Genomic DNA, 24,258 nt, shown 5'->3' on the forward strand with positions numbered 1-24,258 from the left:
CGTTTTAAAACTATCCCGAAATTGATACGTAAACCGGAAGTAGTTGATACGATATCTGATATTTTGAAAAAATGCGTAAAAATAAAGATTTATGACAAAAACGCGATTTCTCCGTTGGATTTTACCAGATCAAAAGAGCTAAAGTATCCTTCGATAGCTCAGTGAATGGACTTTCGTATGCCTTCTTCGGGTCTGTTGCCTGATTCAGTACGGCCATGCAGGTTTTTTCCGCGGGAGCCTATTTCTTCATGATCGGAAACAGATATTGATCTTGAACTAAGTTTTCTATCGGGAAACCATGTGTGGTTACTGGATAAACTTTTTCAAACTTCTGCGCATACCGGAAGTGACCGAACTTTGGACTTTTTCCCGGAATTGAAAATCGGCCGTTGTTTCGTCCATTCTTTACCTATTTTTAAACAAAATGACATTTTCGGAAACCCTGAATCTTTTCCGAGATAATGGCTATCTCACATTTTTCAATTTCGACTTTTATCGTTCGAAAATTGAAAACGCGATGTTTTCGAGACAATTTTTGTTATTTTTCCAAATTTTCAAATTTGACCTACATTTTTGGATACCTGAAGTCCTTCCGATTCCATTAATATAAGTTTCATTCCGAGTTATCGCCCTTTATTTTTCGATTTTTTTAGAATTTTCTGCCCATTTTCCAACCCTTATATTTTTTTGAAAGCATCAATCGATCTTTCTGAAACTCCAGGATCGTAAAGCCATATTGTCAGACCGTTGGATAAAGCAATTTCAACAACGATCCGTAAACCGGAAGTAGTCAAAATAATGCTCGATATTTTGAAAAAAAGGCAAAGAAAAATGGGATTTCTCCGTCCAATTTCAACGGATTAAACAAATTAATGTATCGTTGGGTAGCACGATGATTAGACTGTCGTATGATACCAAATTTATAAGGATACTATGACCAGGCAGCAAACTATGGCACGCTGAAAATCAAGTATTTTCTGATTTTGTGCGTTTTTGGACGCCTTTATCTCGAAAACTGCTCCAAGGATTTTTTCTTAAACTTTCTCTACCGAGAGTCCATTCGGTAGTCTTGTGCATGAAACCATCCAATAAATTGAAAAATCTGACCTAATAGCGATTCTAACCATGTATCATCGGTAGTACTGTACACTTACATGTAACAAATGTATAAAATGAATTGTTATTGATGGATTTGGTTGATTCGGCGTCCATTTTATTTGATGTGTGCAATGCTTATGTGGAAACCTGTTTAATGGTTTCATTGGTACCGGAAGTGACATATGTTTAGGGTAAAGTGGCACCGGTGAAACCCGTCATTACTGAATCGCAGTTCTATTTGCTAAATATCGTTAAATATCTTCTGATTTTCCTTTCTTTTAGAAACTGTCCAATGGATCTTTCTGAAACTTCTGGTACAGGAAGTTAAGTTCCCATACAACGTGTTAAATCTATCCCGACAATGATCCGTAAACCGGAAGTAGTCGAAAAAATATTCGATATTTTAAAAAAAAAACCCAGTAAAAATAGGTGCGCTTGCAACAATCAGGATTTCACCGTCGTGTGTGACCGGATCAAAACACCTAAAGTATCGTTTGGCAGCTCGATGAATGGGCTATTGTATGACACATTTCCTGTCTGATTCGTGAAAGCCGGTTCAGGGCTGCTTGCAGGTCTAGTTATTATTTACCGCGGGAGCCTTTTTCTCCATGATCGAAAACAGATATCGATCTGGGGTTCAATTTTCTCTCGGGAAACCATGTGGTGGTTACTCGAAAAAGTATTTTTGAAAATTTTGCGCAGACCGAAGTGGCCGAATTTTGAACCGTAGCAATAAATCAAAAATCGGCCGTGGTTTCGCCAATTCTTAACCTATTTTAAAACAATTCACAATTTTGGTAACCCTGAATCTTTTCAGAGACAATGGCTATCTCACATTTTTCAATTTCGAACATTCATCTATGGCTTTTGTCTTTCGAAATTTGAAAATAGGCCTACGTTGTTTAGGAGACAATTTTTGTAATTTTTCAAAATTTTCAAATTTGACCTACATTTTTGGATACCTGAAGGCAATCCGATTCCAGTAATATAACTTTCATTCAGAGTTATCACCCTTTAGTTTTCGAATTTTCTGCCCATTTTGTGTGCCCGAGTTTCGTTTTACGGCCGAATTGACGTTTCTGAAACTTACGGAACATGAAGTTATAGTCCAAAACCAACTGATAAAACTATTTCGACAAGAATCCTTAAACCGGAAGTGGCCGAAAAATGTCCGATATTTTGAAGAAAACGCAAAAAATGGGTGCTTATGGGAAAAACATGATTTCTTTACCAGATATCAACGGATTAAAGAAATTAAGGTATCGTTGGGTGGCCCGGGGATTCGACTGTCATATGAGACTCATTTCACACGGATCCTATTAGAGAGCAGCAAAATATGACATGCTGAAAATCAAGGATTTTCTGATTTGGAGCGTTTTTTGGACGCCAGTATCTCGAAAACTACTCCAAGGATTTTTCTTAAACTTTCCCTATCGAGAGTCCCCCCTCCCCGGTAGTCGTGTGCATGAATCCATCCAATAATACTTTGAAGTGTCTGGAATAGGTAAAATAACGGACTGAAAATAGAAAAAAGTTGAAAAATCGTGAAATTTCAGAAAATGCTCTATTATTTCTTTATTTTAACAGATTTTCAAAAAAGTTATACATTCAGATAGCTGTCCTAATTACGATTCTAACCATGTATAATATGTATTGATTTATTAAAATTTAATTTTCGATATATTGACATTTTTGCCCCTATTGAACATAGGATTTCCCAGGGGCATTTTATCTGACCAGACAATGTAATATATCATTACATAGCCCTGTGGCTATTTGATTAGCCAATCCGGTTATTAAAACTATCCCGACAATAATCTCCATACCGGAAGTATTCAAAAAATGAAGAAAAAGGGTTAAAAAATAGCACTCTTCCGAAAAACTTGATTTCTCCATCAGATGTTAGCGGACCAAAAGAACTAAAGTTTCGCTGGATAGCCCCATTAACGGACTATCATATGACATCTGAATGATACGATTTAGATGGCTAGAAAATAAAATATGGTACGCCGAAAATCTAGTATTTTCCGTTTTGGAGCATTTTGAGACGCCATTTTGTCGAAAACGAACACTACGATTTTTCGTAAACTTTTTTACTCAGAGTACTATTGGTGGATTATGGCGTGTGTTCAAAAATAAAAGCATTGAAATAATATAAGTAGTCCAAAAAGAGCCTCAATCTTGGAAAAAAGTTGAAAAATCCTTAAATTACTGAAAATGATCTTCTAATTTTCTTTCTTTAAAAAACAGCTGAATAGATTATTCTGAAACTTCTTGTACAGAAGGTAAGGTAACCAAACAACTTGTTAAAGCTATCTCGACAATGATCCAAAAACCGGAAGTAGTCAAAAAAATGCACATTTAAGGGCATCAAAATCATTGATTTTCTCTCCAGGCAGACTTAATTATACACACTCAAAGCCTTAATAAAGGTTTTCTAAAATCTTTTATTGCTATTTTGATCTTTTGTGTCGATAGATAGTATATCTATAGACACATTTTTTTGAAAATCTCAATTTCGATCAAAATCAATATTTTCACTTATTTTGTCTTTATCTTATTATTGATTCGTGCGCATTTCGACCCCTTTAGCTGAGGCCAGTCACATATAATGACAGGGACGGATCCAGGAATTTTCTGCAGGAGGGGGTTTGCCAGGTTCCTGAGACAATATATCTTCCCCCTGCACGCATGGTCTGTATCATCATTTTGGCGTATACACATACATATTGAGCTTTGTAAACAGAGAAATTCATCGCCTCGTTTGACGTCAGTTTTTATTATGCATTAATACAATGTCACTGTGATTCAATTTCATGGATGCAAAGCATTAATTGTGATATCACATAATGTCTACATCATTATCTCGTGCTTTGAGATGTCCCACATCTGACGATAAAGTATAAAGCACATGGCCGAGAAACAATACATAGTAAGTAAATTTAAAATTAATATTGTAAATTAAACAACTAAGGAGCAAGATTAAAATCTGTTTGACATATCAATAAACTTGTGGACTTGGTTAAAAATATTGTTGTTTACATCGATACAGTGGGTTGATGACCCGAACAGAAGACAGTTAATGTTTTTGAGATCTTATTGTATTTTGTCTATGGTTTCCTTTCGTGCATTTGAATATAAAGAGCATTGCAAGAGGTAGTGATCAGGATCTTCAAAAATGTGACCACAGATGCATGTGGGGCTGTCAGCAACATGTCTGAGGTATTTGTGGCCCTGTAGGTCAGAACATCGGACATTTAAGTTTACTATGGATTATCTGGAGTTTCCGCTGACCTTTATAGTAAAAGATGGAATTTTTATATCTGATTTGGAGAGATGATTTGAGAATATTTTAAGAGTTATTGAGTTTCTTATAGGGGGGCTGAGTTTATTCCACTCTTATACAGGTTGGGGCGAATTCCGGTGTTTTAAAGTAATTTATTATTAATGTAAAATATTAGTAAATGCGAATTCAGATATTTTGTTAAGTGAATTCCGGTGTTTTAAATTAATTTATTATTAGTGTTTCCCCGGGTTGACCATCTGGAAATATCGTTTTACAGCAGATACATTCTAGTATTAATATTAATGGAAAATGTAAGTAAACACAATTGTCTTGGGGCGAATTCCGATTTTCTCAAAGTGAATTCCGGTGTTTTAAAGGGGAGCAGGCCGATATTCATCCTACTACCGGTTCATCTCGAGCTGTTTCATCCCAAAGTTACACAGGTCCTTTCATCCCACACCAATTTCACTTAAATTACATTGCTTATAATCAAGCGATGCTCATAGCAAAACATTCAGCTTGTAATATAGTCATTTTCATGCATGTTGTTGTCCATTGATTTACGTTGTTGTTGTTTATTACAGATTTAACGTCCAATACAATGAATATGATATTATTGACAGGTTGATTTAATTAAATTATTTACACTTGAAAATTGTTAAAAACAGGTTGATTACATGTGCGATTACATTATAGCCTACTTATCAAATACACCAAATACATGTTCACAATGACAGCATGTCGGCGATGGGAATGCGAGTCTTTCAAACTCTTGGGAAAAAAAACAGCGGCTGCCAGGCAGGATACGCCCACATTATGCAAGAGATGGATAGAGAACAAGCTAAAAACAAACAGGGGCAACAATCCAGAAAGTTATGCTCTGAAATGCGCAAATATTAAAAGGGACTGAAATATTTGGAATATAAAGATATGATTTAAGTTTCATCAGAATCGGATAATAATTGTGACTTCTAGAGGGTCGACAAACCTTCATATTTTTACACAATTTACGTACAAAGAGCGGCCATTGTGTTGGGCAGTTTAATTTCGATTTTCCCGAAATTCGAATTCAGCCTTCATTATGGTGGAATGGTGAAATATTTAACTGATTTTTAAAATCAGAAAAAAAATTGTGACCTCCAGAGAATCCACAAGCTAAAGATAGGTTGCCAGGCAACGAAACATACGCCCACAGCAGCTAAATCGTCCCGGCAGTCAACATGTGTTTTCGCATATTTTTACTTTTAATACATTAAAATCCGATTAAGAGTAACAACTCATTAAGTAATTATCAGAAAACCATTAGTATTTGTTTGGTTTTTTAAAGTTCTGCCCCATGCTAACGTTTAGTATACGAAACTTTTAACAACATGGATTTAGCTGTTCAAGTCATAAAAATTTACTTGTTCGTATCAAGATCTTAAACTCTGTGTATCAATCTGAAGTCAATCCGATTATAACTTTAGCCTCTAGAGCGTCACAAGATTTTTCACAAAGTGATTTAGGGCCATAACTTTGGCAGTAATTATCAGAAATCTTTGAAAATCAATAGGATTCTTTGCCTCATGACCTTAAACACTGTGTATAAATTATCAGAAATCGCTGAAAATCAATAGGCTTCTTCGTCTCATGGCCTTAAACACTGTATATAAATTTAAAGTCAATCAGATATTAACTTTAGCCTCTAGAGCGTCCACAAGCAATTGTGGACGACAGACGGACGAGGGCGACGACAATATACGACCACATTTCAATGTGGGCGTATAAAAATGCCATTTATCAGGGGCCATAATCCTGGAAGTTAATTTCGGGTATCCACGATTATCAAAAAGATATGGGCGTATAAAAATGCCATTTATCAGGGGCCATAATCCTGGAAGTTAATTTCGGGTATCCACGATTATCAAAAAGACCACAAGATAAAAACGTGATTTTTTGTTCAATCAAGGCCCATAATTCAGGAAGTTACGATCCGATATGCGCGAATATCGAAAGGAACCAAGATCTTTGGGTTATAAACTTACATTTCAAGTTTCATCAAAAACAGAAGAAAATTGTGACCGCTGGAGGTTCTCCACAACATTGATACACCATATTTTTACGCTAATTGTGTACCAGGGCAGCCATTTTGTCCAGCAGTTTTGGTCCGATTTTCACGAAATTCGAACTCAACCAAAATTACGGTGTAACAGTGATATATTTGAACGGGTTTTTTTTAAATCGGATAATCATTGTGACATCTCGAGGGTTTCACAACCTTGATATACCATGTTTTTACGCAAATTTGAGTACGAGGGGCAACCATTTTGTCTGTCAGTTTTGGTCCGATTTTTACGAAATTCGAATTCAATCATCCTTAGGGTGTAGGGTCCACAAGCTAAAAACGCTATTTTTCGTACAATCAGGGGCCATAATTCAGGAAGTTACTATCCGATATGCACGAATATCGAAAGGAACCGAGATCTTTGGGTTATATAAACTTACATTTCAAGTTTCAACAAAATCAGACAAAAATTGTGACCTCTATAGGGTCCACAAGCTAAAAACGTGATTTTTCGTACAATCAGGGGCCATAATCCATGAAGTTTCGATCTGATACATGACAATATTGAAAGCAACCAAGATCTTTTGAAGATAAACCTATATTTCAAGTTTCGCCAAAATCAGATAAGAATTGTGACCTGTAGACACAGGCACTTGAAGGGATTAAAATAAATCTTCTTACTACTGCTTGACTATATATTATATATATACTATAATATATAGTAAAGCAGTAGTAAGACCTTCAAGTGCCTGTAGAGTGTCCACAAACAATTGTGGACGGACAGACGGCCTGACTGACAGGGGCGACGACATGAAAATGTGGGTGTGACACTGCCCCAGGGGGTCAGGCATGCAATAAAATAAATAGTTGCTGTCTTTACGGTATAGGTAATACACAGTTCCAAGATGATCCATTTAGAATTGCAGTCTGGAGGCGATAAATACAACCAGCGGCTGCCAGGCAGGATACGCCCACATTTTAAAAGAGATGGATAGAGAACAAGCTAAAAACAAACGTGATTTTTTGTACAATCAGGGGCAATAATCAAGAAAGTTATGGCCTGAAATGTGCAAATATCAAAAGGGACAGATATCTTTGGGATATAAAGATATGTTTTAAGTTTCATCAAAATCATATAAAAATTGTGACCCCTAGAGGGTCCACAACCTTCGTATTACAAACTTCTACACAATCTGCGTACAAAGAGCGTCCATTTTGTCCGGTAGTTCTATTTTGATTTTCCCGAAATATGAATTCAACCTTCATTATGGTGGAATGGTGATGTATTTAAACGGTTTTTAAAATCGGAAGAAAATTGTGACCACTAGAGAATCAGCAAGCTAAAAATTTGATTTTTCGAACAATCAGGGGCCATAATCCCCTGACCTCTACAGTGTTCACAAGCTAAAAACGTGATTTTTTGTTCAATCAACGGGCCATAATTCAGGAATTTACGATCCGACATGCGCGAATATCGAAAGGAACCAATATCTTTGGGTTATAAACATGTATTTCAAGTTTCATCGAAATCAGATGAAAATTGTGACCTCCAGAGGGTCCACAGCCTTGATTTACCAAATGTTTACACTATTTGCGTACGAGGGGCAGCCATTTTGTCGGGCAGTTTTGGCCCGATTTTCACGAAATTCGAACTCAACAAACATTACGGCGTAATGGTGATATATTCGAATGTTTTTCTTAATCGAATAATAATTGTGACCTCTAGAGGGACCACAAGCTAAAAACGCGATTTTTCGTTCGATCAGAGGCCATAATTCAGGAAGTTAGGATCCGATATTTAGCACTATTATATGTCGCTATCTGAAATATGTTTGCACCTTCCTCCACTCCTCAGTGGTCTTATACTATTGCATCATTATCAATTTCATGGTTATAGTGAACCGCTCAGTTAGTGGGACAACAGGCTTTACAAGATTTCTGTTAAGTGACACAAAACAGGAATTGTCAGGCAGATCTCAAAATTCTGATGCTTTCGTTCACAAGAATTTGCTCCCAGCGCAATAACTTCAAAAGCCAGGATATTGACTTATAATTAATAAGCGGGAGGCCCCCTTTTCACAATATACAAAGACAAAACAATCTTGAAGGTTTATTTGTTTAAAAATCTATAAATATTTCTATATATATATTACAAGCAGCATTAAAATATTGTGTTGTAACACAGTCAATAAATATAAACCAGTATGAATTTATTTTATACATCAAACTTCTAATTATAAAAGACTATCACAATTAAACGTTATGCAAGAGCTAAATCTGTCTATTGCAGGTCTTTCATTTAGGTCTGAAATGTTATCTAAATTATTAACTCGACATTAACTTATCCTGCGATATTTACTGGATTGTAATCAGGCCCGTAGCCAAGGGGGGGCCTGGGGAGGGCGAAACCCCTCCCTGGAAATAATCTTGCCCCCCCTGCCAAAAAGTTGTCGACCATATTTATAAATTACCTATGTATGATTTGAATATATTTCTTGAAAAACACTCAGAATAGTTCGTTCTTAGAACATATAATTGTCGATTTCTATGCTTAGAAACTCGTTTACAGCTACTCAATTTTCCAGGGGGGGGGGAGACCCCTGTACCCCCGGCAAGAGAGAACAGCCCCCCCCCCCCCCTGCGCCAGCAAGCTGGCTACGGGCCGGATTGTAATCAGATCCCACTGAGAAGTGCTAAAGGGTGAATCTGTGCACAGCCACCCTATAGAGTATAATTCTCAATCATCGTTGTTATTTGTACGTGTATCGAAAGAAAATTAATTTTTCGACTATTACTCAGTATTACCGCGTTAAAACTGTAAATAAGGTGTGTTAATTAACAAGGGTGAAAAATTGTCTGAGAGGTGAGTTAATTAACGCTAGGGGTGAAAAACTGTGCGACAGTGCGTTTTCAGTACAGGTGTTGTGTTAATTAAACGACCGGTAAAAAATGAATGTCAATGTTGTGTATTGTTTAATTGGCATGTTTTCTCGCTAGTTGCGATAACTGCATCAAAAGGAGTACAATCAAGGACCAACAGGCTTTATATCTGACACGTACGTGTTAAATCAAAATTTTGGAAGTAAAACTGTTTTACCGTGCGATTTATAATTCGACCGTGTGTTTTACGCAGGTCTTTGTATAATTAAAGGCAGGTCTTTTGACAGGCGTGTGTGCTCGCTATGATCTACCTTTCTCTAATGACGACATTACATTCACCTTTCCGTATACGATAGATCAGTATTTTTATTTCATTAAATTCAACTTTATATATATGGTACGGAATACAAAAGACACATAAGAGAAAGGTATATCATAGCGAGCACACACGCCTGTCAAAAGACCTGCCTTTAATTATACAAAGACCTGCGTAAAACACACGGTCAAATTTTGATGTAACACCTACGTGTCAGATAAAGCCTGTTGGTCCTTGATTATACTCCTTTTGATGCAGTTATCGCAAATAGCGCCAATTAAACAAGACACAACATTGACATTCATTTTTTACCGGACGGTTGATTAACACACCTCTACTGAAAACGCACTGTCGCACAGTTTTTCACCCCTAGCGTTAATTAACTTACCTCTCAGACAATTTTTCACCCTTGTTAATTAACACACCTTATTATTTACAGTTTTAACGCGGTAATAGTCGGAAAATTAATTTTCTTTCGATACACATACAAATATCTAATGTGAGAACTGCCAGGTCTTTGTCTAATCTCCATATTGTATCTTTAATTAGGTATAAAAATAATAATACTGATGAATTAAAAATCCATCCAGAAAACATTGTGTTTATTTGTCCTCCACATGATATTGTCGTCATTATCTTCGTGAACTGGCAGCAGTTTCTGTTAAAATACATTTAATAAAATCAATTCAGTAAATAGTTTACAAGTATTTTAAGAGATCATAAATTAGCCTTTCATGTGTAAATTTTATTTTAAGCAATATGCATCCCAACAGAATATCATCTGAACTGAAGTAACTAGACCTGTGATGCACCTTTGACAGTTTTCACCGGTGCCTTTAAACTGAGTCAATTCCTGTACCAATGAAATTTATTTTTACTACCTGTTGATTTACCGGTATCTGGGTTTGAGATGAAATTTGATTGTGGAATTGACTGGAGCTGGGTTGGTTGAAGGATTTGATGATGTCTGGAAATAGTGAAATAAATATTATTAAACCTTAAACTGTTTTCACAGCCATAAATAAATCCAATTAAATATGTGCACACTCACTCAAGGCAGTTTCATTTGTATATCCGATTGACTTTATATTTATTTTATACACAGTGTTGGCGGTCATTATTATTATTATTATTACAGCATATTTATAGTGCACCCTTTCATATAACATGTTCAGGGGCACTTTACAAAGTGACAATGTAAATCACACATAAACAACAAGATTATGGGCATGTTAACGGTTGTATACAGAGTCAGTTAAAAGCCTGATTAAATAAATGTGTTTTAAGTTGTTTTTTAAAAGAATAGAGATGTACAACATCTTAAACTAAATGGTAGATTATTCCATAAAACAGGTGCTTGATAACTAAAAGAGCGCTGACCATAAGAGACTAGTTGAACAGTTTTGGGCTTTAAAAGTAGTTGTGTCAAAAGTTTATGGAAGAATTTTGATTATTTCTGGACCAGTTGATGATAACTAAGTGTTGCACTATCTACCGCGGTTGATTTTTGTGATATGCTGAATAATAGATCTCTCACACAACATGTTTCTTCTTCTACTCATAACGGTGGACATATTCTCGATCTGGTGATAACTAATCCACGTGATATTAAACTGGATAATCTCTCTGTCTCGGACAAATTAATATCTGATCATTTCCTGGCAACTTTTAATCTTATGATCCAGAAACCACAACCAACAAGAAAGACTTTAACATATCGAAGGTTTAAATCATTTGACATAAATAAATTTAAAGCGGAAATAGTGAACTCGAATTTCAATGGCATTCAACATATTCAAGATGTACAAGAGAAGGCAACCCAATATCACTCAAAGCTTGCTGAAATTTTGGACTCGCTTGTTCTTCTTCAAACGAAAACATTTACTATTCGTCCCAATACGCAGTGGTTTAATGATTCTATTTTAGAAGCCAAAAGGGACCGTAATAAGGCTGAACATCTGTGGCGGAAAACAAATCTACATGTCCATAAACAGATTTATAAATCTTTAAAAAACAATGTGAATAAATTAATTGAAGATGCTAAAATTAAATTTTACTCTGATAAAATAGAAAATGGCGAAAACATACAAAAAGACCTGTATAAAGTTGTGAATTCCCTTTTGGACCATAATGCTGAGCGTACTATCCTCCCGGACAATGATAATGACACTGAACTTGCAAATTTATTCTCTGATTTCTTTCAAATAAAAATACAGAAAATACGAACTGAACTTGATGATTTAAATAAAACTATTGACTTTAACGCTCATGATTTTGATAAGTTAGAAAATTCTGTTTATTTAGAAAATTTTAACTTGGTTAGTGAATCTTTTGTTTTAAAGCTAATTAAATCGTATGCTCCTAAATCTTGTTCATTAGATCCTGTTCCGACTTCTGTTCTTAAGGACTGTCTAGACGAAGTTATTCCAGTTTTGACCAATATTATTATATCATCCGCTACTATTCCCAACGTTTTCAAACGAGCTTATGTTACCCCTTTAATTAAAAAGTCTACACTGGATCCTAATATTTTTAAAAATTACAGGCCAGTCTCTAACTTAAGTTTTATTTCTAAAATATTGGAGAAATGTATTGCTTCTCAGATAAAGGCCCATCTAGATGATAACTGTTTGTATGAACCATTTCAAAGTGCTTATAAACAATTTCACAGTATCGAAACAGCTTTAACCCGGGTTTCAAATGATATTTTAATGGAAATTGATAATAGAAAATGTACATTTTTAATTTTATTAGATTTATCTGCTGCTTTCGACACGGTGGACCCTTCCATTCTTCTACGTAGACTTCAATTTAAATTCGGTATTTGTGGCTCTGCATTAAATCTTTTAGAGAGCTATCTTGTGGGTAGAAAACAGTGTATTTTCGTTAATTGCAAATCGTCGTCTGAATCTGTTTTGTCATCTGGGGTTCCCCAAGGTTCTGTTCTTGGTCCGATTTTATTTACCCTCTATACGTCACCATTAGGAAATATTGTCAGAAAATATGGTCTCAGCTTTCATTTGTATGCCGATGATACTCAATTATATATTTCATTTACACCTAATTGTCCATCTTCTTTCAATTTATCAAAATTGCAACTTGAGAACTGTATTAGTGAAATTAGAAAATGGATGTCAAAGAACTTTCTAAAATTGAATGATGATAAAACCGAATATTTGTTATTAGGCTCAAGGCATCAATTAAGTAAATCTGCACAAGATAACCCCCCTGTTGTAATTGGTAATTGTGATATATTTTCATCTTATTCTGCTCGTAATATTGGCGCTATCTTTGATAGTTTTATGCTTATGGGAGCTCAAGTAAATAATATTTGTAAATTGTGCTATTTTAATATTAGAAATATAGGTAAAATACGTAAATGTGTAACTGTAGAGGCCACTAAGTCACTTGTTAATTCTCTGGTCACTTCTCGATTAGATAACTTTAATTCACTTTTAGTTGGTTTACCTTTAAAGCTTATAGATAAATTACAAAAAGTACAGAATACTGCGGCTAGACTTGTTACTTCAACTAAGAAATGTGACCACATAACTCCTGTTTTATATAATTTACACTGGTTACCTGTTAAATATCGAATTGATTTTAAGATTTTATTACTTACTTTTAAATGTTTAAATAATTTAGCTCCTGTTTACCTCTCAGATCTTTTAGAACTTTATACAACTGACCGAACATTACGTACATCAGATAAACTACTTTTAAAGCCCAAAACTGTTCAACTAGTCTATGGTCAGCGCTCTTTTAGTTATCAAGCACCTGTTTTATGGAATAATCTACCATTTAGTTTAAGATGTTGTACATCTCTGTATTCTTTTAAAAAACAACTTAAAACACATTTATTTAATCAGGCTTTTAACTGACTCTGTATACAATCGTTAACATGCCCATAATCTTGTTGTTTATGTGTGATTTACATTGTCACTTTGTAAAGTGCCCCTGAACATGTTATATGAAAAGGTGCACTATAAATATGCTGTAATAATAATAATAATAATAAGGTAAACAGGAGCTAAATTATTTAAACATTTAAAAGTAAGTAATAAAATCTTAAAATCAATTCGATATTTAACAGGTAACCAGTGTAAATTATATAAAACAGGAGTTATGTGGTCACATTTCTTACAAGTCTAGCCGCAGTATTCTGTACTTTTTGTAATTTATCTATAAGCTTTAAAGGTAAACCAACTAAAAGTGAATTAAAGTTATCTAATCGAGAAGTGACCAGAGAATTAACAAGTGACTTAGTGGCCTCTACAGTTACACATTTACGTATTTTACCTATATTTCTAATATTAAAATAGCACAATTTACAAATATTATTTACTTGAGCTCCCATAAGCATAAAACTATCAAAGATAGCGCCAATATTACGAGCAGAATAAGATGAAAATATATCACAATTACCAATTACAACAGGGGGGTTATTTTGTGCAGATTTACCTAATTGATGCCTTGAGCCTAATAACAAATATTTGGTTTTATCATCATTCAATTTTAGAAAGTTCTTTGACATCCATTTTCTAATTTCACTAATACAGTTCTCAAGTTGCAATTTTGATAAATTGAAAGAAGATGGACAATTAGGTGTAAATGATTTTGAAGGATTGCCGATCAATTTTCAAGAATTTCCAATAATTACTGTCAGAGTTATGGCCCTTGGATACTATATACCTAAGGAACATCCCTATTGTTTGTGGTGCATGCCCAACCCCCAGGGGCAGAGCCACGCCCATTTTTTTTCTGTGTGTCGCCTACAGGCCACAATTCTTAATCAATTATCTTGAAAACTTTTCATACTTATTCCTTTTGCCCTAAAGATGACCTATTATTTTTGGTGCATGCCCAACCCCCTGGAACAGAGCCACGCCCAATTTTTTTGTGTCCGTGTTTTGCCTACAGGCCACAATCCTTAACAGATTCTTTTGAAACTCTGCATACCTATTCCTTATACCCTAAGAATGATCCCTATTGTTATATGGTGATTGCCCAACCCCCAAGGGCAGAGCCACACCTATTTTTTTCTTTGTGTCTATGTGTGTTGCCTATAGGCCACAATTCTTAATGGATCGTCTTTGAACTTGAGATATGTATTCCTTATAGTCTAAGGACGACAACTGTCCCGACCACCAGGGGCACAGCCACGCCCAATTTGTGTTTTTAGTATACAGGCTGAAATTCTGAATGGATCAGCTTGGAACTTGGCATATTTATTCCTTATTTTAAGGGTGGCAACTATTGATTTTGGTGCATGTTCCGACCCCCAGGAGCAGAGCCACACCCAATTTATATGTGTTTAGCGCCCAAATCGATTATCTTGGAACTTGGTATACTTATTCCTTACACCCTAAGGACAGCAACTATTGCTTTTGGGGCATGATTTCCCTTCCCTTGGCATATTTATTCCTGTAAGGATAGCAACTATTTTGGTACATGTCCTGACCCCCTGGGTGTGGTACCATATCCACTTTTTTTGTCTGTAAATATTCTACAGGTTGCTCAAATTCAGCATATCAATCATTTCAGTAACAGGGTAGTACGTATTTATATTGTTCCAAATCCAACCCTCAGGGGCAGAGCCACGCCCAATTTTTGTATTTATCATCTACAGGTGCAATTCTGAATGGATCCTCTTGGAACTTTGCATATTTATTCCTTATACCATAAAGACAGCAACTATGTTGTAATATTGGGATGGTGGATTCTGTTATTGATCTAGGGAAGCTAGGAGTCGAGAAAGAGGCAGTGCAGATCTAAGACATGTTTATTCTTCAGCCATTACAAAACTCTAAGCAGGGGAGACTACTCTATTGAAGTTACATATGAAAGTATGGAAGCACAATTAATTAGAGCATTATATAACATCTTCCCCTCTCTTTAAATTGTATATCTAGATACAGCAAATTAATATGAAATTCACTAACTGTGACACATCTGTACAATGTAAACAAACAATGTATAATAAGCCAAAGTTTATGTAAATAAATCAATTATGTATGAAACACATAGTCACTATGTGAGTTTGGCTTATTTACAGTTCTATCACTTTTACGTGCATCATATGAAGAGACAGGAACATCATTAGTAGATTTAGAAGGTGTATGTGAAGAACTGGGTGCTTGATTAACGCGTGCTTTGGCAAGCCTTTCTTGATTCCAGACTTTTCCATCATCTAGTTCATAGGTGCTATCACTGCACTTAGCCATTATCTTTCGGGCATGTCAATTGAAATTCACCTTTTCTAACATGAGTAGGTATACGCACATAATCACCAACTTATAAGTTAAGACATTTACCAGAGCATTTAGTATCGGTATAAGACTTAGATTTTGCTTGTTTTTGTTTAATGCATTCTATGACTTGGTCAGCAGTTCGTGTTGTAGACATATCATGCAATTCAAAAATATATAAACCAGTTCTCATTTTACGTCCATGTAAAAGTTCTTTAGGAGAAACACCGGTTGTAGCATGAGGTGTAGATCTGTAGATTGTTAGGAATTCTTGAACGGTTTTCTTAACATCAGTATTACCTTCACGACGGGCAGTTTGAAGAACATCTTTTAGACTTCTATTTAAGCGTTCAACTAGTCCATTAGACTGTGGGTGATAAATAGCACTGAGAGAATGTTTAATATTACGTGACTTAAGAAATGATTCAAATTCATGAGACACTAATTGTACTCCATGGTCTGTAATGATCTCAGCAGGATATCCTTCACGACTAAAGACAGATTAGTAACGACACCAGTAATAGCTATTTCAGGCCATTTAGTATAATAATTAATCATGGTGATTGCAAAACGTGAGGCATGTGGTTGACTATCATCAGGGCCAACATGTCAATGGCAAGTTTTTCCCAAGGGTTGGCAGGTGTAGGAACAGATGTCATGGGAGCAACAAAAGTTTTAGCAGTTTTATCACTATTTTGGCAAACAGTGCAAGTAGAAATTAACATTTCAATTTGAAAGTCCATTCCACTCCACCAGTAAAGTTCTCTAAGTCTAAGGCGTTATTTAGTACGGATTATGCCTAGGTGACAAGCATGAGCAATTTGGAATAATTTAGGGGTGAGGGCGGAAGGAGCAAGAACACATGAACCATGCATCAAAATATTCTTACAAACCCATAGCACAGAGTAAAAATACACAGAGTGGCGACTGCTTCATTTGCATAAAAAGTAGGTCGCGCACTGCATCTTGGGGTTTGTCTGTAATGTCACTAAACATGGTGGCTAAAGAAGACGTTTCGCAGTTGAACAGGAGAAAATGTAAAGATCCAAGTGGTGGATATGGTACCTATGCCGGGTGTTTTAATTTTAGGGACTATTGAGGGATTTAAAAAATTCAGCATATCCGTGTGTGTAGGATAAAGCATGAGACCGTGGTTATGCTGGGGAAAGAAAGACTGAAGAAAATAACCCGAGAAAAAGAAAAACCGAGGCCGGCAGGCCGAGGGTTTTCTGTCGAGGGTTTTTTCTGAAGATTTTCTTCCCCAGCATAACCAAAGTCGAGGACTTTATCTTGCTTATAAACCGTCTATGTTTACATGTACACAAAATGAGAATATGCCAGAATTCCCATAAGAAAAACCTTAGATCATGTTTTCTTATGGAGAAAAAAAAAACTACCCTGGAAGAATAACCTGTTACAGGTTTAAAGAAAAACTTTCAGAAGAATAACCCCAAATTCCCCTTGACTTTCAGACCTCAAGTTATTCAGGGCATAGAATATACCCCAAAGATCAAAATGTGATTCTATGTAGGTCTACAATTACTTGTGGTAAACAATTTAAGTGTTAAGTATTTCATAACAAAAATATTATTTTGGTCAATTTTCAGTTGCAATAAGCTTTTAATAAAACAGTAAGCCTAATACTGTTATGCTATTCAAAATCAAATTTCCCCTTTTACTGGTAGATCAAAATGTGATTCTATGTAGGTCTACAATTACTTGTGGTAAACAATTTAAGTGTTAAGTATATTATTTTGCTCAATTTTCAGTTGCAATAAGCTTTTAATAAAACAGTAAGCCTAATACTGTTATGCTATTCAAAATCAAATTTCCCCTTTTACTGGTAGATCAAAATGTGATTCTATGTAGGTCTACAATTACTTGTGGTAAACAATTTAAGTGTTAAGTATATGGTATGTTATATATCTTTTCAAATTTCATAACAAAAATATTATTTTGCTCAATTTTCAGTTGCAATAAGCTTTTAATAAAACAGTAAGCCTAATACTGTTTCCCCTTTTACTGGTAGGCCTTAATCCGACCAATATGGCAGATTATTCCATAATAGTACACAGTATAAATTAAATTTTCTATTTCTAAATAATCAGTTGACAAAAAAAATCACAAAAATAAAAGTAACTCTGAACACAGATCAGACCTAATGGCATGGATATCTAGAGAAAACTTCAGATTTATAATAATTTAATATATATTCTTGTGCAGTAGTGTAAAATGGACAATTTCATAGTATAAGGGGGCCTATAAAGGCCGTCAAAACATTACTTGACACCCAGAGCAATCATACTGCATGCAGCGACCCATCTACGTCATACTTCCCAGAATGTGACACTGCCCTTATTACCCGCCATTTAAAATGCTCACGTGATCATTTTGGGGCGGGACTTATCGACTAGACACCGGTTTGTTTAGACAACAGAGTAAAAATAACCCAAGCATGTGTGTTTTATGTAAACACTCCATGTCGCTGACACTCGCCTAAAAGCGATATATAATATGTACTATGGGTAATATTGCAATAAATTCTTTACCATTGTAAACTGTCTTTAGAGTTTCAATCTGTTTATCTTTCAAAACAAGGTTGGATACTCCTAAATTTGTTTTCGCAAACAAAACCGCCTCTGTGAAATTATATGTCATAGGCTCCGCCATATTGAATAATTAGGGAACTTTTTTGTGATTCGGCTCTGATTAGTTTGACATCTTTCATACACACAACGGCTAAATAAACATGTTTAATTTCATTCAATATGACAATAGAAGAGAAATAAATACTTCTAAAAATTTCTAAAAGCATACTCAGTGTTTTCGACTAAAATCGTCGATGTAGGAATTAAAATGTTGGTTAATTAGCTTAGGGCCTATTCTCAGTCGGAGCTAGCTGTAGATAGGCAGCCTAAGTTTGGGATGCCAGAGCAATATGCAAAATATTCATTCTGAAGTTGTTTTTGGTTTATAATTTTTTGTAAAAAGACAAACCAATCAACTCAAATAATGTTTATTGAAAATACATAGGCCTATTTAAAATAGAATTTTAATATCTTTAATTATTTTATTTTTTAACCAGCGGCTGCCAGGCAGGATACGCCCACATTTTTGAGAGATGGATAGAGAACAAGCTAACAAGAAAGTGATTTTTTCTACAATCAAGGGCCATAATTCAGGAAATTACAATTCGATATGCGTGAATATCGAAAGGAACCGAGATCATTGGGTTATAAACTTAAATTTCAAGTTTCAACAAAATCGGATAAAAATTGTGACCTCTATAGGGTCCACAACCTTGATATACCATATTTTTACGCTATTTGAGAAAGAACGGCAGCCATTTTGTCTGTCATTTTTGGGCCGATTTTCACGAAATTCGAACTCAGTCGTCCTTAGGGTTAAGGCTGTGCAAAAATATCGATATAATCGATAATCGGTAGAAGTTATTTAGCGATACGATAATCGATATTGAAATTCAAATTATCTCCCTTCTTTGTTCTTGGTTGATTTGTAGAGAAATCGTCTGCTTTCACGATAAAACTAATTGTATTATTAATGATCAACTCCGCTTTTATTACTAAATCATGTCAGATACAGCCCATACAAAACACGTTTTTGACTTCCAGGGAAAATATCTATATCTCTCCTAATTTCGTGGAAGAATTCTACTTTGGTTTTCATCTAAATTAACCAATCATAAAAATTCTACTTTGAAAGCCCGTAATTATTTTTTTATTGTCCAATCAATAGACGCCTTCTATTTTATTTTATTCTATTAGTAGTAACACTGTGTGATCGCCTGTCACTTGCAAAGAGAAACCATGTATTGTCTTTGTATTTATCGGAGATAAAAAAAAGGTTCAAATGAATCAAGAACAGAATTTAGAATAATACTGAAGTTAGTCCTACATTTAGCAACTAATGATTTTACATTAATTGATTTTTTTACGTACATCGGCACAGTATTAGACTAGGATAATAACACTACTGTAACTCGATCAACACAAATAACAGGTCGGTAAAGTTCGGATTTTTCCGGAAAAATGATAATCGATTATTATCGATAATCGCTGACAAATTCTTGCCGATAATCGATATTGAAATTTCATATCGATTCCCAGCCTTACTTAAGGTGTAACGGTGAAATAATAAAACGTTTTTTTAAATCTGATAAAAATTATAACCTCTATAGGGTCCACAAGCTAAAAACGCGATTTTTGGTACAATCAGGGGCCATAATTCAGGAAGTTACGGTCCGATATGCGCGAATATCGAAAGGAACCAAGACCTTTGGGTTATAAACTTACATTTCAAGTTTCAACAAAATCGGATAAAAATTGTGACCTCTATAGTGTCCACAACATTGATATACCATATTTTTACTCTATTTGAGAACGAACGACGGACATTTTGTCTGTCAATTTCGGGCCGATTTTCACGAAATTCGAACTCAGCCATCCTTAGGTTGTAACAGTGATATAATTGAACGTTTTTTTAAATCGGATAAAAATTATGACCTCTATAGGGTCCACAGGCTAAAAACACGATTTTTGGTACAATCAGGGGCCATAATTCAGGAAGTTACGGTCCGATATGCGCGAATATCGAAAGGAACCGAGATCTTTGGATTATCAACTTAGATTTCAAGTTTCAACAAAATTGGATAAAAATTGTGACCTCTATAGTGTCCACAAGCTAAAAACGTGATTTTTTGTACAAACAGGGGCCATAATCCATGAAGTTTCGATCTGATACATGCCAATATCGAAAGGAACCGAGATCTTTTGGAGATAAACCTATATTTCAAGTTTCGTCAAAATCAGATAAGAATTGTGACCTGTAGAGTGTCCACAAACAAATTGTGGACGGACGGACAGGGGCGACGGCATAATACGTCCACATGAAAATGTGGGCGTATAAAAAGCACTATTGAGTACCGGTATCGTTCTCTTCGTCTATTTTTCGTGCGTGCGTAGGAGTCGACTCGATGTTTTCTGTGACTTAATCCTTCGTATATATATAATAATACAATAGCCTACACCGGTCACTTTATATTTACTTCAAAGTCTCAATCTCAATTTAGCTTTTTAAAAAAAATGTTAAAATAAATTCACCCACATTTAAACAATACTTTAGTTTGAAACAATAATCGCCATATCATGGAATTCGCTAAATTGGAGATACCTGGATGTGTAAATAATTCAGAGTTTTTCCCCTTTCAGAATTCGTCTGCTCATTATAAATGACATAGCAATGATGGATGACAAAAACGTTTGTATTTCTTCTTTCGGAATCAAGGCTGTATTTTTTTAATAATAATAAACAATTTACGAATTCGTGATAACAAGCTCTTTAGGCTATTACATTTTCTTTAGTTTTTGCACACGAATCAACAACGATTTGTCTACCATGTTGGTATTTGTCGCGCTCACGTACGCAATGTTTTGAATCGACTCGTGCTCATTTTATTTTGGTTCCTGCACATACATAGGCCTATCAATGGTATTTCGTCTTCGAAACCAAGGCTACATTATTTAAACAATTTATACGTAATATGAGACAGTTTATTATTAATTAGACGAACAAAAACATTGTATAGTTTGACTTTAAAACACGTAATCCATTCTTCATTACGATCGTGAAAATAAGATTGTTTCGATACCGATTATCCATAGTAAAAATAACTGTCGATACCCAGCACTAATCGGCGACCATACATGGCCGTGGATAGTTAAAAATCGCCCACGAATCTGCGGCCAAATTCTAAAATTCGAAGGCCATGGCCGCCGGCAGTGTCGAGCCCTGGTTACCATGAGTTAGATATGTCAAAAAAGTGATTCTGACAAAATTTATAACTAACTTACCACTAAGTTAGCTGACTACACTGAGAGGTACAGTGCACTCTGTCACATCCTACATCGTACGGGATTGTTACAATATGTCGGATTACGCAGAGTGTCGGAATACCCAGTTTTCTCAAAACTGGAAATATTGTAACTTCGAAAACCGGAAGTATTATTATAATGTAGCTTCGAACATAGAACTTCGAATCACCAGAATGTTATTCCCTTTAAAAATGATAAACCTTTCTGTACATTCAAAATTTTATTACATTAATTTTTATTTCATTTAACATGCGTAGGCATTTGAATAGGTCAAGTCTGTCGTTAATTTAAATTCTTCGCCGTCTTCAGTTGATCGCACTCTTGTCTTTGCTATCACGTGTTCATTGATAATGGGCGTACTCGATTGAACGTTCCGGAATTGAATTCTCTCAATCCCAAAAATAGCGACAATCGAGTGAACATGGGTACTTCGGGCTACAACGCATGCGTCGACTGGATATATAAATATCTCATCCAACCATGCAGCAGAAACCTGTTCGTCGTGTTTAATTACGTCACAATTCTACTCACACCACCTCCTTCGTCGGGACTGACTTCCCCTGTCACTCAATTGTAATTCTGTCAATTCGGGACGTTCCGGACTGTGACTCGAGCATCTCAGGTCGTCGGCACACGGTTCGAAGAGATCCGTAGGGTGACCAAACTTATAGGTTATTCAGGTTCAATCGGCATGAATGTTTCTAACAGGTGTTAGGAATATTTTTACGACTGTGAATTCGGGGGAAAATTCATGGATATTCTTGAGTATTTGTCACAACTGTCGTACAAGAGATTAAAATTATCAAAGTAATCAACAAAGACCCACAGTAGCGAGTTTTAATCTCACAGATAATTGATTGGTGATTGCTTGTTAATCTTTTGTGGCTTCACACCCATCCAGTTTTAATCTCACGGATAATTGATTGGTAAGTGTTTGCTTCACACCCAACGATTGAAGGTCGGATTATACGGTGTCGATTCAATGGAAATCGTATGACGGGACGGCTGATTGATGTCGTAATCCGGAAAGTACAGAGTTCGAATTACCCAGAGATTTTTTGGCTGAAGTAATAAGGAAATAAATTGGGAAATGAAAATGGTGTCGGATGTAACAGAGTGCCGGAGTGATCAGAGGTCGGAGGTGACAGAGTGCACTGTAGTAATAGTGTGATTTGTACATTTATGGTATATATTTCTCAATTTTTAGTAAATTTGTACAAATATCGGTAAAATTCTAATCATCGCAACAAATCTATTATTAAGAGGCTAAATCTGTCGGTACGGTGTGTTAATTAACAGGGGTGAGAAATTGACTGAAAGGTGATATAATTATCGCTAGGGGTGAAAATCTTGGCGACAGTGCATTTTCTGTACCGGTGTGTTATTTACCTGTACCGGTGTGTTAATTAACAAACGGGTTAAAAACGACTGACACGGTGTGTATTCTTTGTTTGGTGAGTTTTCTCGAAAGCGTGTTATAACTGCAGCAAAAGTGATTTATCAAGGACCAGCAGGCTTTATCTGACACGTAGGTGTTAAATCTAATTTACCTGTGATTTCTTGTACGACCGTGTGTTTTACACAGATCGGTCTTTGTTAAGCGTAGGGGTTTATACATGGATTTAAACGCGGGGTAGTTACGTATATGGGTCACTTTTTGGTAGTGTGCACAAAAGTGTGACATAATTGCTAGAAAATAAACCTTCACTAATTTTGCTTAAATTTATCTGCATACAAAGAAAAATATGTAACATTTTCATATTTTAGAACGAAAATATAATGCAAGTTTTGAGAATTAAAAAATATCTGATTTTATGCCTCAATGTTTAAGGGTTGCGCATGTTACACAGGACACAAATAGTGACTCAGGTTTTGTACAATTTTTAAAACTGTACACAATTTTTCATGTGCTATATCAGAACTCAGTTTATCTGACCAAAAATATAACAACAGCATCCAGATTTTTTACGCTTTTAAGACAAAAATACTTCAAAACAAAAAACTACAAACCTTATTGCGCATACAGTGTTTACTCACATTTTACCATGGCCATAACATTTAATCTCTATTTATCAAAACTAATGTTAAATAATAAGCCTTAAAATGGACTCCAATGTTACTATTTTTAATTCCAATTTGTCTTTCTTGGTTTCAAGAAAATTAATTGGTTGCGTATGTTACATTTTTATGATGGACACCAAAATAGAAAAACACAAATTACATTTAACATTTTCTTTATTATAAAAATAACAAATCCAGAAAAACTGGTGCCAATATTTCATTTAACAAATTTAAACAACTGAAACCGGTTACAACTTTTATTTTCTACAATTGCGGGGGGTGATTTAGTTTTTTTGTTATGGAATAATCCATTTCCCAACTTTGATCCTCCCTTGTTGGCCAACGATAAAAATCCCCAGACTGTTCCATATATTGGAGAAACACCTCATCCCCCTTGATTTCCAGGATCTGAAAAATATAATTATAAATTATAA

Source organism: Patella vulgata, chromosome 4 (assembly GCF_932274485.2).
Source record: "Patella vulgata chromosome 4, xgPatVulg1.2, whole genome shotgun sequence".
In the NCBI taxonomy this organism is placed as follows: domain Eukaryota; kingdom Metazoa; phylum Mollusca; class Gastropoda; family Patellidae; genus Patella; species Patella vulgata.